The sequence below is a fragment of the Gossypium arboreum genome, chromosome 4 (genome assembly GCF_025698485.1).
Source record: "Gossypium arboreum isolate Shixiya-1 chromosome 4, ASM2569848v2, whole genome shotgun sequence".
NCBI lineage: Eukaryota > Viridiplantae > Streptophyta > Magnoliopsida > Malvales > Malvaceae > Gossypium > Gossypium arboreum.
Genome location: NC_069073.1, coordinates 35,217,336 through 35,235,163, shown reverse-complemented (window position 1 = coordinate 35,235,163; position 17,828 = coordinate 35,217,336). Strand labels below are relative to the sequence as shown.

At 36.1% G+C, this 17,828-nt stretch overlaps 1 non-coding gene and 1 pseudogene across 1 annotated transcript; one reads left to right on the top strand and one right to left on the bottom strand.

Moving 5' to 3' along the window:
• Nucleotides 1-9,711: 9,711 nt before the first annotated feature.
• LOC128292233 (small nucleolar RNA R71) lies at nt 9,712-9,818 on the bottom strand. The gene has a single exon (XR_008282217.1). It is a non-coding gene; the product is annotated as a small nucleolar RNA R71 (small nucleolar RNA).
• A 616-nt stretch (nt 9,819-10,434) lies between these two features.
• On the top strand, nt 10,435-17,464 carry LOC108459097 (uncharacterized; annotated as a pseudogene).
• Nucleotides 17,465-17,828: the final 364 nt, after the last annotated feature.

Below are 17,828 nucleotides of genomic sequence, written 5' to 3'. Positions count from 1 at the left end.
CTAAGTGTCCAGTTTAGTCCCTATTCATTTCTAAGGTGTATTTCGGGCCTCGAGGGCTCATTTAAGGGACATGCGAGTGTTATATGAGTAATTCTTGCTTTGTATAAAAAAGGTTATGAAATATTCGTAATTAGTTCGTAAAGCCTGGTAATTCTCCATAACCCTGTTCTGTTGACGGATAAGGGTTAGGAGTGTTACATTTAGTTGTATCAGAGCTACGGTTTAGTCAGTTCTCAGACTAAGCGTAGCGTGATTAATATCTATAATTACATGTCATATAACCTGTGATATTGTAACGTGTTTGATCTGATCTAACCTTTGTTTTTTTATAGATTGTAAAGATGTCATACGGATCTGATCGTGCTGACAATGAAGAGGTTAATGGTAATTTACTGACCTCTAATCAAGGAACAAATAGTAATATCCCGATTCCATAAGTACATGAGCATGAACTTAAAAACATGTTCTTCGGGTTTATGAACCAATGGTTTAATGAATTTATGAAAATAAATACTCCAGCTCAAAAACCTCCACCCCTGTTATACCTTTGTTGCACCTTCACCTCCTCTTATGACTGAATTTAGTCTATGAATTCCGATTAAAAAGCTTTGGAAGTGGGGTGCCAAAGAATTTTGAGGTAGACCAAAAGATGATCTGGTTAAAGCCAAGTATTGGCTTCAGAACATCTTGTGAGTTTTCCAAGAAATGGCTTGCCCTCCTAATGATTTTCTTAGATGTGTCGGGAAACAGTATATGGACAAGAAAAAAAAGGGAATTTCTTGAGTTACGGCAAGGAAATAAGTCAGCGGTTGAGTAAAAGAAAGAGTTTGTATATGTCAATAAATATGCTCGAGAAACTGTGCCTACTGAAGAAAAGAGGTCTATCCTATTTGAAGATGGCTTGAATGATGAAATCAGAATGATGATCGGAGGTAATGAAATTCAAGAATTTGTTGTCTTATCTAATCATGCACAGAAAATGGAAGAAGTGTACAACCGCAAGATACAAAGGGATAGGCGGATTCGAGAGTTTAACAAGAGAAGTTCTTTTAAGTCGTCTTCTGTACCACCAACAAAGAAGACTAGAGAAGACTTTAGTCGAGCTACTTCAGTATTTGAGCACCCGAAAAAAATAAATCGATTCAGCATGATTTTAAAACTCCTACGAAACCAGTTGATAGTGTAGGAAGTGTACGGAATGCTCCGAAGCCCAGTTGTAAACATTATGGAAAATTTCATCCTGATGAGTGTAGAGCTAAGTCAGGAGCATGTTATAGATATGGGTCGACTAATCACTTTCTCTGAAATTGTCCTAAATAGTTAAAGGAAAATGAAGAACAGAATGAAAAGCAAATGTCTACATCTTAGAAAGGTAGATGTCCAGGCCAGAACAATATTATTGGGATTACTTGTACGGGAGCAAAAGACACCGTTATTCGGTCAGAAGCTAGAGCATCTACTTGCACAAATGCCGTTTGAGCCAGAGAGGAAGCTGCTACACCTGATGTGATTGTGGGTACATTCTATCTATTTGATGCTACTGTGTATGCATTGATTAACCCTAGGCCAACTAATTCTTATATTTGCACTACATTAGTAATGGAAAAAAAACTACTTGTTGAATCAACTAAATATGATATTCAAGTTACTAATCCACTAGGACAGAGTGTGATAGTTAACTTAGTTTGATGTAAATGTCCACTGAAAGTTAGAAGCTGTGAGTTTCCTACTGATTTGATGTTACTACCCTTTCAGGAATTTGATGTTATCCTGGGTAGGATTTCCTATCATTACATGATACAATAGTAAATTGTAAGCAGAAACGGATTGATTTGATATGCCAGATGGAAGAGATAATTTTACTTGAATCCGACAAGTAGAATAGTGTTGTTAGAATCATTTCAGCTATTTCCGCACAGAGATTGATACGTAAAGGTAGTGAAGCATTTCTAACATACATTCTTGATACTAGAGATCAAAAATCAAAGTTAGATCAGTTACCGATTATTATTGAATTTACTGATGTATTTCTTGAAGAGTTGTCGAGTTTACCTCCTGGTCGTGAAGTTGAATTTATGATTGATCTGGTTCCTGAAACTACACTGATATCGATATCACTGTATCGTATGGCACCAGATAAATTAAAAGAGTTGAAAGCACAGTTGCAAGAGTTGTTAGACAAAGGGTTTATTCGACCAAGCATATCTCCCTGGGGTACACTTGTATTATTTATGAAAAAGAAAGACGACTCTTTGAGATTGTGTATTGACTATAGACAGTTGAATAAAGTCACAATAAAGAATAAGTATCCCTTGCCACGTATTGATGATTTTTTTTATAAATTAAAAGGTGCCACAGTGTTCTCAAAGATAGATTCTAGATCCGGGTATTATCAGTTGAGGGTTAAAGAATATAATGTGTCAAAGACTGCTTTCAAACTCGTTATGGTCATTATTAATTTCTAGTAATGCCATTTGGTTTGACAAATGCCACTGCTGCTTTTATGGATTTAATGAATCGGGTGTTTCAGCCTCATGTGGATAGATTTGTAGCTGTGTTTATCGATGATATATTTATATATTCCAAGACCGAATCGGAGCATGCTCAACACTTGAGAATTGTGTTACAGACTTTGAGAGAAAAATAGTTGTATGTAAAGTTCAGTAAATGTGAATTCTGGCTACATGAGATTGGATTTTTGGGTCACATAGCATCACCTGACTGGATTTGAGTTGAACCAAGTAAAGTTTCTGCTATGATGAATTGGAAAACTCCAAAGAATGTTTCTGAAGTGTGAATTTTCCTAGGTTTAGCAGGTTACTACCGACATTTTGTTAAAAAAATTTCGATCATTGCTTCACTGATGACCAGATTACTACAAAAAAATGTCGAGTTTGTTTGGTTTGATAAGTGCCAACAAAGTTTTAATCAGCTAAAAAACATGTTGATAGAAGCTCCAGTGTTGATTCAGCTTAAAAATGGGGTAGCATATGTTGTCTATAGTAATGCGTCTCTCAAAGGTTTAGGTTGTGTATTGATGTAGGGAGAGAAAGTAATAGCTTATACTTTACAATAGTTAAAGCCACATTAAATTATCCTACCGATGATCTCGAATTGGTTGCAATTGTATTCATTTTGAAGATTTGGAGACATTATTTATACGACAAGAAATGCCACTTGTTTACGAATGACAAAAGTTTAAAGTATTTGATGACTCAGAAAGAACTAAATTTGAGATAGAGACGTTGGTTAGAGCTACTGAAAGATTATGATTTGGTTGTTGATTATGATCCAGGAAAGGCTAATATGATTACGGATGCACTCAGTCGAAATTCGTTATTGTTTGCACTTCGAGTGTTGAATGCTCATTTAGCTCTGAATGAAGATGGTTCTGTACTGGCAGAGTTGAGAACTAAACCCCTGTTTCTACAACAAATTCGGAACTTACACAACGATGATCCATAGTTGCATTGAAACAACATTTTTTTAGAATAATTTGATTGCTTTGTACAGTGTTGATGATGATGGTACATTGCGTTTTCGTGATAGGATTTATGTTCCTAATTATTTAGATTTGAAACATGATATTCTATCTGAAGCTCACAGTAGTACGTAGTCCATTAATCCTGGTAGCACGAAGATGTATTATGACTTGAAAAGATGTACTGGCGGCCGGTATGAAACATGAAATTTGTGAATTGGTAGCTAAATGTTTGATTTGTTAGCAGCTAAAAGCAGAGCATCAAGTACTGTCGGGTTTACTACAACTTGTTATGATTCTTGAGTGGAAGTGGGAACAAGTCAAAATGGATTTTGTGTCTAGTTTACCTGTAACTCCGAAAAAGAAAGACTCAATCTGGATGATTGTTGACAGATTGACTAAAACGATACACTTTATTCCAGTCAGTACAGATTTTTCACTTGAGAGATCAGCGGAATTATATGTGTCGGAGATTGTGAGATTACACGGGGTCTTGATATATATCATTTTTTATCGTGATCCAATGTTTACATCGAGATTTTGGGGTAAACTTCACAAGGCTTTAGGCACTAAACTCAATTTCAGTACAGTATTTCATCCTTAGACAGACGAGCAATCAGAACGAGTGATACAGAATCTGTAAGATATGCTAAGATGTTGTATACTCGAGTTTGAAGGTAGCTGGGAAAAGTATCTATCATTAGTTGAATTTACTTATAATAACAGTTATCAGTCCAATATAAAAATGGCACCGTTCAAAGCTCTTTACAAAAGAAACTGTAAAACACCATTGTATTGGTCTGAATTGAGCGAATCCAAAATGGTGTGAAATGATTTGATCCAAGAAATAGAAGATAAATTTTAAATTATTCAAGATTGTTTGAAAGTTGCATCTGATTGTCAAAAATCATATGCGGATCAGAAAAAAAAGATGTAGAATTTGTTATTGGCGATCGAGTATTCCTAAAAGTTTCTCTATGGAAGAAAGTGCTACGTTTTGGCATGAAAGGGAAGCTGAGTTCGAGATTTATCGGACCGTACCAGATTGTTGAAAGAATTGGCCTTGTAGCTTACAGATTAGCTTTGCCCTCTGAACTCGAGAAAATTCATAATATGTTTTATGTTTCAATGCTGAGACAGTACAAATTTGATCCTTCACACGTGATTCCTCATAATTAGATTGATTACAGTCAAATAAGACATTCTAATGAACCAGTGAAAATTTTGGCTCGGGATGTTAAAGAACTGCAGATTAAATGGGTACCGTTAGTAAACGTCTTACGGCATTGTCATGGAACAGAATAAGCTACCTGGGAAATCAAGGAATCGATGAAACTACAGTATTCGAATTTATTCTTAGGTAACAATTTCGGGGACGAAGTTTCCTAAGGGGAGAGAGTTGTAACAACCTAATTTTCAGTGTTGACGGAATAGTGGTTTCGGGACCATAAATTTTCTTCGTGTCGACTCTGAAGTATTATTTTTAGAATATTTATGGAGTCATTAGAGTCATATTAAAATTTGGTTAAGAAATTTTAACGTTTAGATAGTTAATTAAGGAAAAAAGACTAAATTGAAAAAGATACAAATCTTAGTAAATCTTGAATTCTATTGATTTCATAGCATAATTTTTAATGAAAAGGAACCAAAGAAACAATTAGTCCATAAGGTTATTGATGGACAATAATATGCTTTTAAATTCTTGTTTTATAATAAGGTTATAATTAAGGGTAAATATGTAATTTAGTAATTTAATTAAAGTTTAATAAAACAAAAGGCAAATTTCTATCAACTTTTCCATGTTTCCGCCGAAAATCAAAAGGAAATTTCCATTTTTGAAGCTTCAATTTTGGCTAAGCATAAAGCTTTGCATGTAGGTGAAATTCATACACATTTCTTGTATTTTTAATGTTTTTGAGACCGCTACAACTAGCTCCAGCTAGCTCATACCTTCGTTTTTGAATCTATTAAAAAATTTATAAGTTTCCATTGATGAATCTTGAATGTTTTTTTTTTTTGTGATAACCATTTGAAGCTTTTGTTGTGTTGTTTGATGATTTTGTGAAGTGATTTTTGTTAAATTTTGATTTTAGGATTAAATTGTGAAAATGTCAAATTTTAAGGGTTTGATAGTGAATTTGATGTTTTATTAGGGACCATTTAAGGGCCTAGTATATTCAGTTGGAATATTGACTTGAGAAAAATGGATATTTTGATGAATTTTGGGTTAAGGGACTAAATTACAAAAGTCGTAAAAGTTAAAGGTAATTGTGTAAATTTAAAAATAAAAGGGTATAAAATGTAAAGTGAATTGGAAGGTGAAATGTAAGCTAATAATTGAAGAATTTTACATTTTAGATCAAGATCCAGTTGATACTCGTGGAAAAGGAAAAATTACAGAATAGTCTCTGAACTTCTGCAACTATTACAATTTAGTTCAGGTAAGTTCGTACAGTTCATAACTTAACATCTTTATGGAATTTTTATGATAATATGTAATGTGATAGTTATATTTGATTATAAATGATATAAGTTATTTGAAGAAAAATTGTTGAAATTCTATACTTGGATTGGATTGAATGCGGGATAGAGTACAGTCGAGATATGGTGTGTTATGGGGGACTGGAGTGGAGACGGTTGTGGTGTGATATATATATATGTTTCCCGAGTAAACCAAGGTTCATCATTTGTTGCAAACTCTCGTGTTATACTCTCTACTTTGGTGTGTTTCGGTTGGACTAACTCTTCGGAGTCATTAGTGTGTTTCGGATGGATTAGCTCTTATAAGCATTTTGTGCGTTTTGGATGGATTAGATCTTATGAGCATATAATGTGTTTTGGTTAGGTGTTAGTTTTGGTGAATTGATAAGCTTTGATTAATGTTTCATTTTGATGTATAGTTGTATATAGTTATGGTATCAATGAAGATACATTGGTTAGGCACTTAGGATGTTGATTTGGCATGTTTATGGCTTGCTTAATGTCACTTTGAATAGGTCTTTCGGTTGGTAAATGGATTACTTAGAGTCCAAGTAAGTTTAAAATGGTAAACTTATTGTTTAAGGTTTATTTTGGGTTAACACGGCCTAAGACAAGGGCGTGTAACTCAATCGTGTGAGACACACGACCTGGAGACATGGTCGTGTGTCATCTGATGAGTTCTTTGAGATGTAAGTCAGTGAGTTACAAGGCCTAACATACAGTCTGCCACACAGACGTGTGGGGCAATTTCAAGTGTTACACGGCCTGGCACGCAGGTGTGTGACATAGCCGTGTAACCCTACTCAGTAAGTTACACGGGTTGGGACACGGCCGTGTGTCCCTAGTTCGAAGGTTACACGGCCGTGTGATCCCTATATTCAATTTTTTGTAACTTTTTCCTAGACTTTCCAAATGATTTCAATTTAGTCACAAATTGTTTTTAAAGTGTTTATTAGGCTTCGAGGGCTTAGTATAGGGACGGTGTTTGTATGTATGAATGGTTTATGTTATGTTTATGATATTGAATGAAATTAAGTTTAAATGTTCTAATTGTATGGTAATGCTCCGTAACTCTAATAAGGAAATGAATACGGGATAGAGGTGTTACAAGCCTCCACTTATATTAAAGCACATGAGTTATATACGCATGGTCAGTAACTAACTCATGATTTAGATAAATCACACCATGAATGTCTGGAAACACAAAAATTAATATACTTTTTCATACTTAATTTTTTTTAAATTCATGCAAATCCGGTTAAATTCTTGTCGAAAAATAATTAAATATTATAAAATAATTAAGTCATGTTAAAAATATGAACATGGTGAATTTATTTAATTTTATACTTAACTTTGACTAATTTTGACTATTTTCGACAGATTCGCACAAAAGGTGAAAATTGGCTCAGCTGACACTATTGAATACACAAAACTGAGAAGCAATTTGAAGTATCGAGGTACTTTAATTTCCAGCCTAAGACGGTCCAGAGATGTGTATTAATTCATAATTTGATTAATTTTAATTTATTCCCCATCTAAATTAGGTTAAATAAATTATTTTTAATTAATTATGGAGAAAGGGTCCAGTTGAACCGCACTAGTCGAGCCAGATTGAGTGAACCGAACAAGCTACTAAATGGGCAGCCCAGAATTGTCCATAAAATCAGCATTTTAGCTGATTAAATATGCTTGCAAAAAGGCCCTCAAAAGACTTCTAAATTGCGTTCAAACCCCACCTTAATTTATGGCTTTGTAGATTTGCCCCAAGCTTAAAATAGCAAAGTTGAAACTCTCAACTTTGCCATGTGTGTGGCCGGCCAAGGGAGGGCTATTTGGCTGCTGGAATTTGCTATTTTTAGCAGCCACAATCAGCAATAAAAGCCACCCCTTGCTGATCATTCAAAGCATCCCTCACTTCACATCATTCTCTCATTCCCTCTCTCACTTTCCTCTCATTTCAACCATTTCATTCCCTCTTGTTCAAGTGTCGATTTCTTCTCTTGGGAAAGAGGCTCTCATTAGCCATTTGGAGTAGCAATTTAGGTGTTCATAAGCCACCTTGATAGCCAAGGCCAACGAAGAACGAAGAGGGGAGCAACTAGTCAAGCCACGGAGAAACACGGAATTTGCTTCTTGTTCCCTATCTCTTTAAATTTTGTTGTTGTTTTGACGAATATGGTTATGAATATTTATGCTATTGAAATGGTTATTTTAATCAATTCAGCTTAAATTATGTTTGTGTTGGGTTGATTATATTCTGCCTGCTTGAATTGTTAAAATCGTGTTTATGTTGTTATAAGCCTCGGTAAGATGCTTGATTAAGTAAAATCATGCCTAAGTTATTCTTGCATTACGACTGTGAGGTAACTAATGAATTAATTATTTAAACGGATTGCAATTGTAATTAATAGACACAGTACTTAATCAGTGCATGTTTATTCTTCTAAGGAAGCTAAAGGTTAAATTAGCAATGTATCTGGCGATATTATTGCCTTGCATAACTTGCAAGATTATTGTGATTAAATTGTTTCAAGGTAGGGATGCCCTGTTGCTTCACATAGTCTTTTATATGCTTCACATAGGGATATGCAAGAGATTGGTTCAATTTAATGAGTATGTATGTGCAATAACATGTTTATTTACTAGAATCTGTTTAGTCAGTTGAATTGACATAGGGATATGTCAAGAGATGGATGGATTTTTGTTTATAAATTTGTTCATAAGTTAGAAAATTACCGGGTTACTGTGAATTTATTCACAACAATGTAAACATGAGTTTAATAATTCTAAGTTAAAGAAATATAATTAATCCAACACAAGTATGTTACATTGATTAAATCTTATTTGAAATTGTGCACCAGAACTCTTTTGTTTTATTTTAATTATTTACTTAGTTTTTAAATAGTTTTTGACCATCTTTTAAAATCAAATTATTTTTACCTCGCCAAAGTGTTTTACAAATACTTTCATAAATAATTATTTTTACAGTCCTTGTGGGTACGATAACTCGACATTTATTTGTCACTTTATTACTTGTTGCGATTGTGTACACTTGCACATTTTTCTGTCGTTCTAAGTTTTTGGCGCCGTTGCCGGGGACTGTTTTAAAAAAAAGTCATTATTTGTGAATTTGTTAGTCATAAATTTTGGTTTATTTTTCTATTTAATTTTTAACTTAATTAATTTTTCTTTGATAATTTCAGGTGTTTATGAGTATTGACCAGATTATTGACTTACTCCCTGTAGACCCTGAGTAGAACGAACGTTTCGACAGCAAAGAAGACAAGTGAATCAGAGAAGGACTGAAGGAATGAATTTTGAGAATATGAATCAAGGAAATGGAGCAAACCTTGCTCAAAATCCTATCCTTATTGCTGGCGATAGGGATAGAGCCTTAAGACAATATGTTGTGCCAGTATTTAACGATCTTAATCCGGGCATTAGGAGACACAAATCCGAGCACAACAATTGAAATGAAGCTACCATGTTCGGATGCTTCAAACAAGGGCCAATTCGGTGGAATGCCTACCGAAGATCCTCATCTTCATTTAAGACTATTTATGGAGGTGAGCGACTCTTTTAAATTAGCTGGAGTTTCCGGAGATTCATTATGATTGAAGTTGTTCCCGTACTCACTAAGGGACAGAGCTCGAGCCTGGTTGAATTCATTGCCACCAAACTCAATTTCTACATGGCAAGAGTTGGCCGAAAGATTTCTCATGAAGTATTTCCTGCCTAGTAAGAATGCTAAGTTGAGGAACGAGATCACTGCTTTCCAACAAATGGATGATGAATCCTTGTATGAGGCATGGGAACGATACAAAGAGCTATTACGGAAATCCCCTCACCACAGAATCCCACATTGCATCCAACTTGAGACATTTTATAATGGTCTCAATGCTCACACGAGGACGGTAGTGGATGCTTCTGCTAACGGTGCTCCCCTTTCTAAGTCTTATAATGAGGCTTACGAAATCATCGAGAGGATCACCAGTAACAATTATCAATGGCCGACCAATCGAGCCGCGTCAGGAAGACGAGTCACTGGAATACATAAAGTGGACGCTCTCACTTCACTTGCATCTCAGGTATCTTCAATTTCCTCATTGCTTAAGAATCTTACCACTAATGGGTCTAATAGTTTTGCAGCCCAACCACCTCACCAATTTGAGAGTATAGCCTGTGTTTATTGTGGGGAAGGACATTTGTTCGAATAATGCCCATCAAACCCCGAATTCGTATATTACATGGGTAACCAGAACCAAAATCGAGGAAGGCAAGGACTGCAGTCCAACTTCTATAACCCATCGTGGTGAAACCATCCGAATTTTTCTTGGAGTAACCAAGGGGCTGGAACCAGTAACAACTACGCCCAACCTAGACCAACTCAGCCACCTAGTTTTTCCCAACAAGTTCAGAAACCAGCTCAGGCTGAATCATCCAATAGCTTAGAGAGTTTATTGAAGGCATACATGGCGAAGAATGATGCCTTAATTCAAAATCAAGCAGCTACATTGAAGAATCTAGAAAACCAAATGGGCCAACTTGCTATTAAACTCAGGAACCGACCACAAGGTGCTTTACCTAGTGATACGGAGAATCCAAGAAATCTGGGGAAAGAACATTGTAAACCGTTGACATTGAGGAGCGGAAAGACTGTAGAGCCCAACACTATAGAAGCTGAAAAAGAGCCAGCTGATGCTCAAGACTCAGAAGAAGTTCAACCGAGTGTTGAAACTCCAGTTACACAAGAACCAGAATCTGCAAAACCCGACAAGGTAATTCCAGAACCAGCTAATTCTGATCAACTAATGACTCCACTAGATGCAGAATTACCGCAGATAATGAATCAACCAGATCTAGCAAAGAAACCTCCACCACCCTGCCTCAAAGACTTCAGAAGCAGAAGCAGGAAATCCAATTCAAGAAATTCCTAAACGTACTAAAGCAACTTCATATCAACATCCCATTGGTTGAAGCACTTGAACAAATGCACAATTATGTCAAGTTTATGAAGGATATTCTGTCCAAAAAAGGAAGACTTGGAGAATTTGAGACGGTAACTTTGACGAAGGAATGCAGCGCATATCTTCAAGACAAACTACCCCCAAAGCTGAAGGATCCTGGATATTTTACCATACCTTGCAACATTGGAGCAACATATTGTGGTAAGGCGTTATGTGACTTAGGTGCGAATATTAACTTGATGCCTATGTCAATATTTAGAAACTTGGGGATAGGTGAAGTTAAACCTACTACGGTTACACTTCAACTAGCAAATCGATCCTTAGCATATCTAGAAGGAAAAATCAAGTACGTATTGGTACGTGTAGATAAATTTATCTTTCCTGCTGATTTTGTTATCCTAAACTTTAAAGCAGAAAAAGAAGTGTCGATTATCCTAAGAAAACTGTTCTTAGCAACCGGAAGGACCCTTATAGATGTGCATAAGGGCGAGCTTACGATGCGTGTTCTGGATGATCAGGTAACATTTAATGTTTTTAAGTCTATGCGATTTCCTGACACAATTGATGATTGTTCTGCAGTATCCGATTTAGAGGATTTAATAGTGGAAAAGGAGCTCAACTATGTTGAAGATCCATTGGAACAAATTCTGACATCAGATCCTCCAAATGATGAAGATGAGGATGAATATTTAGCTTTGTTAGAAGCTAATCAAAGGAGGTTTAATCCGCAATCCCGCTTTGAATCTTTGGAGTTAGAGAAAAGGGAGTATGCCCAACCAAAAGCGTCAATCGAGGAGCCACCTAAGTTAGAACTGAAGGTACTACCCTCACTTTTGAAATATGTTTATTTAGGTAACGCTTCTACTTTGCCTGTGATCGTTTCAGCAGAATTAACTACTAAGCAAGAAGAGAAACTCATCTTGGTGTTGAAACAATTCAAGAAGGCTATCAGATGGACCATAGCCGATATCCGTGGTATTAGTCCATTTCTATGCATGCATAAGATTATCCTAGAAGATGGCAAAAAAGGGACGATTGATGGACAACGGAGACTAAACCCCATCATGAAAGACGTGGTGAAAAAGGAGATTATCAAGTGGTTAGATGCGGGTATCATTTATCCCATCTCAGACAGCTCATGGGTAAGTCCGGTCCAGTGCGTGCCAAATAAGGGAGGTATCACATTCGTAGAGAACGAGAATAATGAGTTGATACCAACTAGAACAATTACGGGATGGAGGATTTGCATCGATTACCAGAAGCTGAACAAGGTACCAGGAAAGATCATTTTCCTTTGCCGTTCTTGGACCAGATCCTGGGCGAGACTATTACTATTTTCTCGATGGATACTCGGGATATAATCAGATTATAGTAGCACTAGAAGATCAGCACAAGACAACGTTCACCTGCCCGTACGGTACATTTGCATTTAGACGCATGCCATTTGGTTTATGTAATTCACCTGCTACATTTCAAAGATGTATGATGTCTATTTTTACTAACATGGTTGAAAAGTACTTGGAAGGTTTTATGGATGACTTTTCAGTGTTCGGAGATACTTATGATGATTGCTTAGCGAATCTAGCTAAGGAACTAAGACAATGCGAAGAAACAAACCTAGTACTTAACTGGGAAAAGTGCCATTTCATGGTACGAGAAGGGATTGTTCTAGGGCATCGGATAACGAGACATGGAATCGAGGTAGATAAAGCAAAGGTAGATGTTATCGAGAAACTCCCACCTCCAACATCTGTAAAGGGTGTTAGGAGCTTCTTGGGTCACGTCGGGTTTTATCGAAGATTTATCAAGGACTTCTCCAAAATTGCTAAACCTTTATGAAAATTATTGGAGAAGGACACGACGTTCAAGTTCGATGATGAATGCTTAAAGGCTTTCAAGGATTTGAAGAGTCGATTAGTTACAGCATCCATAATTGTCACACCAGACTGGGATCTACCATTTGAATTAATGTGTGATGCAAGCGATTTCGCGATAGGAGCTGCATGGGCCAACGAAGGAATAAAGTTTTTCATCCCATCTACTATGCAAGTCGGACTCTTACATGAGCTCAACTGAACTATACGGTAACAGAAAAAGAGTTACTTGCTATTGTATTTGCTTTTGACAAGTTTCGATCTTACCTTGTAGGTACCAAAGTAACTGTTTATACGGACCACTCGGCAATCAAGTACTTACTTGCCAAGAAAGATGCTAAGCTGAGACTAATCCGGTGGGTGCTTCTGCTTCAAGAGTTCGATCTAGAAATTCAAGATCGAAAGGAAGTAGAAAACCAAGTAGCAGATCACTTGTCCAGATTGGAGCCTCAAGAAGGGAATTCTCCTATTATACCAATTCAAGAAACGTTTCCAGATGAACACATACTGAAGGTAAGTCATGTCCATAATACCCCTTGGTTTGCTGATATTGCTAACGATTTAGCTTGTGGTTTGATGCCAATTGGTAAGACTTATCAACAAAGGAGAAAGTTTCTTCATGATGTTAAGTACTATTTCTGGGAAGAGCCATATTTGTTTAAAAGATGTGCAGATCAGATGATCAGGATATGTGTGGCAGAAGATGAAGTACAAAAGATTTTATACCATTTTCACTTAGCTCCGAGTGGGGGACACTTCGGAGGTACTCTTACAGCAGCCAAAGTATTGTAAGCTAGATTCTTTTGGCCAACACTATTCAAGGATGCATACGCGTACGTAAAGAGTTGTGACCAATGTCAAAGGGTTGGAAATATCACCAACAGAAATGAGATGCCTCGAACAAACATCATTGAGGTAGAATTGTTCGATGTATGGGGTATTGACTTTCTTGGACCTTTCCCTCCGTCTTTTGGTCACAAGTATATATTGGTAGCAGTAGACTATGTGTCCAAGTGGGTCGAAGCTGAAGCTTATCCGACAAACAATGCTAGGGTTGTAATTAAGTTCTTGCAGAAACACGTGTTCACAAGGTTTGGAACCCCAAGAGCTATCACTAGTGATGAAGGGTCCCACTCCGTGAACAGGTGGTTAAGATGGTTATTAGACAAGCACAGAGTGAAACACAAGGTTGCAACAGCTTACCATCTGCAGACAAATGGGCAAGCTGAACTGGCAAATAAGGAAATCAAAGGCATACTTGAGAAGGTAGTCTGCCCAAACCGACGTGATTGGTCCGAAAGGTTGGATGATGCTTTATGGGCTTACAGAACAGCATACAAGACACCTCTAAGGATGTCACCTTACAGGTTGGTCTTTGGGAAAGCATGTCATCTACCCTTAGAGTTAGAGCACAAGGCTTACTGGGCTCTTCGACAACTCAACTTGGATCCTAAGCTTGCTAAAGAGAAACGAATGCTCCAACTCAATAAGCTAGAGGAACTTTGGCTATTCTCCTACGAAAATGCCAAATTACTCAATGAGAGACTTAAAAAATGGCATGAGAAGCACATTCGAGTTCAAGAATTTGAAGCAGGTCAGAGAGTTTTGTTATTTAATTCCAGACTAAAAATTTTTCCAGGTAAGTTAAAATCACATTGGTCCGGTCCATTTATGATCCATCGCGTCTATCCATAAGAAGTTATCGAGCTCCAAGGTAAGGGAGGTAATTTTCAAGTTACTGCTCAACGCCTGAAACACTATTGGGGAGATAAGATTGAACGGAATGAAATTTCGTTCATTTTATCGAATGTTTAAAATTTTCTTATTCTCCGTTTTAATAAAAGATTTAGAGCATATTTTCGGGATTAATATGTTTAAATAAATTCTGTCTAGGAGATTGGAACTTAAGTGGGACCGCTTGTGACCCCTCCAATCTTTCTTGGGAATTGATTTTAACATAATTTTCCTAAAAAATATTCTCTAAATAGGGATTTTAATTTTTGATTTTTCAAATAAAAAGGTCAATTTTGACCCGAGTTTTAAATTGCGACTCAATTTCAAATTTTCATTAAGTCTAGGAACTTAATCGAAGTATTTTTAAAATTTGATTGCTCTTTTCGTAAATAAAAAAAACTAGATGCCTCTTTTATAAATATTTCCAAAAGGCTTCTAGAATGTTTTTTAGTTTAAAAATGATAATTATTAATATATAATTATACCCGTTATAATATATATTAATTATTATCAATTTTAGGATTTTATTCGATAAGTTTTTAATAAAGATAATAAGATGATAATATTTAATATATAATTATATCTATTATAACTTATATATTAATCTTTATCAACTTAGCATAGACTTAGGATTTATTTTATTTTATCTTTGTTTAAAATAAATTAAATAGCAATTAATAATTTAAAATGCTTATATCTAATTATTAATTGTTGTTATCTTCATATAGGATTAGAACTTAGAATTTTTATTAATTAAATTGTTTTAAGAATTCTACTCTAATTTATATTTCTCCCCTATAAATACCACCCATCTTCCCATTCATCTAACACTTAAAACCCGAAGCACCAAAATACCAAAGTGCTGAAACCCCAAGCAACAGCAGCACCAAGCAGTCGGCTCCATCGCACGCACATTCCGCGCACCCAACGCACATGTTGCCTTGACCGACCCCAGCCTCTGCTCGCGCCAGGCCTTCACCCCACGCGCGGTACCGGCCCTCCGCACCATCCTGCACTCCTAGGTCCTACCTGCTGCCAAATGCCAGTGTACTGATTGCTTCCAGCCCTGCTGCGCATCACTGCTCCCAAACGCACCACGCCCGCACACCCTAGCTGCTTGTGCGGCATTCCTCTTCCATCCACCCTAAGCCACAAACCCTCCAACTCTTCTTTTTAATTCTCATCTTTTTCTTCATTATTATTATTAATTTCTAGAGTTCTTATATTTTTACAAAAAAAGTAGTAAGACCTAGTCTCTCTTAATTTTTAATTTTAATTTTATTTATTAAATTTTCAATTAATTGAATTATTAATAATTTTTATTAAATTTTATTGAGAAACTAATTTTTCCATCTTATGATCAGGTTCAACATGTCTCAGAAGAGAACTCGTGCTTCCGCTCAAATTGATGAAACACAAAACAAATTCCACTGTGAAGACGCCAAAGTGAGATACGAAAGTATCTTCAAAAATCAACAGATGCATCCACAAAAAGGCTTCACTTTAAAGGAGAGCAACTGTCGAGACTTTATGGCATGTATTCGTCAAGTTGCTGAAACCCTCAATTGGGAGTTGTTTTGTGAAAAGAGACCTAGTGTGGATGAGGAACTAGTTCGTGAGTTCTATGCAAATTTAATTTCTAGCGACATGACAGAAGTTCCAGTTCGCGGAATCAAGGTACCGATAAATTCAAATGCTATTAATGAGTTCTTTGAATTACCAAATTTCAAAAACAATGAATATTCCACATTGATAAACAATATCAAGCCTGAAAATTTGCAAGAAATTCTCGAGGAACTGACAGTTCTACGTTCTACATGGGCTGTGTCAAAACAAGGAATCCACACTTGTCGAAGAGAATATTTGACTCCAATCGCGAAGGTATGGTTTTACTTCATCCGATTCAGCCTTATGTCTAGCTCACATGAGACTACAATCTCATTAGAGTGAATGGTCTTATTATACTCAATCCTAACTGGTAAGACCATTGATGTGGGGAAGATCATCTTGAGAGAGATAGGAATTGTGCCATTAAACGCTTTGGCCCTGCTCATTTCCCCTTTACAATAACAATTCTATGCTTGAAAGCTAAAATTCTTGCAAATGTAAGGAAGACAGGGTATAACCAAGGCACAATCACGGATTGGGACCTTTACCGAGTAGCTGGAGACTCAGTCCTACAGCAACGAATTGAAGTAAGTGAGGAACCGGAGGACCCTGATGAAGAAGAAGATCCCACAATGAAATCATTCGAAGTACCTAAAAAGGTAGAACCAGTGGAGCCAGAAGCTGAACCTGATGCTGAAACTTCGATGTTTCGAGCTCAACCGCCTAGCCCAGACCTTCGAGATGAGCTGTCAAAATTGATGGACTTAATGCAACATATGCAATGGCAGCAACAAGCCTACTGGAGATACTAAAAAATAAGGGATGACTCGATGAGAAGTGCTTTTAAGAAAATATACAATGACCCGTTTATTTTTGTGCCTGAGTTTCTAGATTTTATATTTGAACCATGGAGTCCATTATCAAAAAAGGAGCAAAGCGATTCATGCAAAGGCGATAGTGATGGAGCAAAAGATGAGTCAAATTTGAAAGGGTCTGCAAATAAATAAAGGGGGGATCTTGACTTTATTTTATTTTTGTTCTTAGGTCATTTTAGGATTAAGTTTAATTAGGAATCTTTTATATTTTTTTACATAATAAAAAAGAGAGGAAAATCACTAATAAAATATGAACAAGTCACAAAGTATAAGTGTGGCAATAGATATATACATGTCTAGGATTGGATTTAGAAAGAGCTTGGTACTTAAGTAGTCAAATTGACTCACCTCCTCTTGTCTAAAATCCTACCTGGTGTATAGTATCTATTCACTTTAAACAATGAGGACATTGTTCATTTTAGGTTAGGGGGACCGAAAATTTGAATTATTTCCACTCAGAATAAAATTTTTCTTTTAATTATGATTAGGATATATTTTGTTCAAAACTTTGAATTTTGTTAAGTATGCTCAATTTAAGTATGAATAAAGTTCTATTATTTCAATAAATTATTATGTTAGCTTAATAATGACATGAATATATTTTTAATAGAGCATGCAAATTCGTACCATAAAATTTTTAGTCTTTAGGAAAGTTAGGTATGCATGAAAGTTTAAGTCTTTAGAATTGACTTAGTAGTTTCTTGAGGCGAAATCCTAGGAAGCATGGAACATTGGAAATGATTTAGGCAACTGTTGTTAGACCGTTTGAGCCTTTCAAGCCCACCATGGTAAAATTTTATCTTTGAAA